Below are 2,500 nucleotides of genomic sequence, written 5' to 3'. Positions count from 1 at the left end.
AATCAGGCGCTTCTTTACTTGAAAGTCAATACCAAATAATACGCTTACAGGCATAATTAGTCAATAAAGCTATCATGTATGATATTCAAGAAAATAATATTTTTTTCTTATTATGAAATAGTTTTATCTGCCGTGTTATTAGAACTGCTAAAACAGATTTTTAAAAGGTAAGCAGGCAGGTAAATCAGGTAAAACTCTCTCTCTCTCTCTCTCTCTCTCTCTCTCTCTCTCTCTCTCTCTCTCTCTCTCTCTCTCTCTCTCTCTCCATCTCTCTCTCTCTATCTATCTATCTATCTATCTCTTTCTCTCTCTCTCTCTCTCTGTGAGAATTTCACAATACGGGCTGAAACAAAGTCTGTGGCGGTTTTAAACTTTATTCTTGGTCACGAAAAGATATCACGGACTATAGCACAGGCACTTCGCGGAAGACGGCCAAGGGTTGTGTACGGTGTGGAATCACGGCACGAACTGGCGAATCTCAGGAGACGCGGCGTGCAGGTCAGTCATCCTTCCGCGGGTCAGCTTGGCGTCGGCTTGGGTCGCTAGCCTCGCTCGGGTCAGGTCATGTCGCTGGCTGCGGTCCGCTGTAGACGCGACGCTACGAGCCTCGCCCAGGGTACCCACGCTATGATGACGCGGCCGGCGTGGGTGGCATGGGGCGTGCTTTCTTCCGTTATGTCCGCAGCCAGGATGTCCGTAGTAAATCGGCATGAATATTATTCTGATACCGCTCTTCCACGCTACGCATGGCGTCCCGCCGTGCTAAAGGTGTTGTTGGCCATGCTCCGGGCAGGGATTGCTTGATCGTTGTCACCCCGCAAAGACATGACCTTCGGTAACTGCATCCTGTGACTATTGGCGGTCCCGGAGACTGCATGCCCGGGGTCGACGTCAGGGTTGACGAGGCTGGCCTGCCCCGCCGTTCTGCCGGTCATTGTTCATGATGTCCTGAACAAGGTTACGGGTGCCCGGAACATGGCAAGTGCGTGAATGAACAATGGTGCACGGGGTGATTGGGTGGGTTGGGGGGGGGTCCGAAAAATATAAATAAGCTAAAGCACGGGAAACATAAAATATCGGTTGCTAGCGACACCTGATGTTGCAGGGCCTATCAAGGGAACTTAGTATTACCACCTAGGGGGGTCATTTCCGGTGACCTGTGCATGTTTGACCCCAGTCTCTTCCCTTGTACGTGACGGTAGGAGATGACATAACACATCAAGAACAATAAGCCCATGATCCAGTTACATATACTGGGTAATAGTATATAGTGTGTAAGTCAAGAGAAGAAAAAGGAAGTGGAAGGCCTGGAATCCTAGTAACGTATGCAGTCATGAAATTGGGTGGAGGAGTGGTAATTAGTCGGCCCTGATATTACCTGAGAATGACTGAGTGTTGTATTTGCAGGGTGTAAAACGTTTTATTTGTTTTGTGAGGAAAAGGATGAATATAGTAAGCGGTGAAGGAAGTACGAGGTGTCACAGGAATTAAGACGGATAGGCCGGAAATTGTGAGGAAGGAGTTAAGAGCAGAGTAGAAGGGGACGCGGTCTGTAAAGGTGTGGTTACACTGGCCATCGATTCATGAAATCTAATCATTTTGAGTGGAATTTGCCCACCGATTGGTTCATTCCACTGTTTTTTTGCCTACTCGTCCGAAGCGATGGGCAACCCGTCGATCCATCGATGTTCCAGTGGAAAAGTCATACTCGTTGAGAGTCTATAGTATACATGCCATTAGTCTAATTATATATTTATGCATTATAATTAATATATATAAATAAATTACAATTATTAATTATAATTGTAAATTATCATATATATACTTATATTAATTATTATTAAAAAAAAAAAAAATGCAATATATATCTTGTATCCTCATTTGACGACGAACATAAACAAGCGCGCATATTTTTCGAAGAGGAAGAACGTCTTCTCGTCATATTTCTGTAAAGAATAAGGAATTCGGAAGCAATTACCTCTCTTTTAGAGAAAGTACGCCAAGAAAATGTCCTTTGGAATATAAAACATCCATATTAACACAAGAGGGACTGCGGACACGATTTGTTTTGATGCTGCGATCCAGTGGACTGAGCTGGTAGTTCTTTTCGTAGTGTAACCAAAACGGATGGGCGGGTGGGTTCCAAGTCACTGATAATCGTTGGATTCCAACGAAATAGTTGGTCAGTCTAACCGTACCTTAAGGGTGAATAGAGGGGTAAGGTTGTTGGAGGTGGCTTGCTGGATGATGGGTTCGATGTCCTGAGGAGATATAAGACTGGAGGAAACGATTCCCTTTGATGCCTTAATGAGGTCATTGACAAAAGTGTTAACATATTGTGTCATGGTATTTACTGTTACTGTTACCAGTTCTGTGAAGTGGCTAGCGTTGTTGATTCTAGTCGTAAGAATGTCAAATGTATGTGAGATGTTTCTATAAGCAAGGCAGTGGTATGTTATAATGGCGTTGCAAGGAGCTTAACGTATTCGTAAGTTCGATA

The sequence above is a fragment of the Penaeus monodon genome, chromosome 1 (genome assembly GCF_015228065.2).
Source record: "Penaeus monodon isolate SGIC_2016 chromosome 1, NSTDA_Pmon_1, whole genome shotgun sequence".
NCBI lineage: Eukaryota > Metazoa > Arthropoda > Malacostraca > Decapoda > Penaeidae > Penaeus > Penaeus monodon.
The sequence above is the reverse complement of the archived record's forward strand: the minus strand, read 5'-3'. Positions refer to the sequence as shown.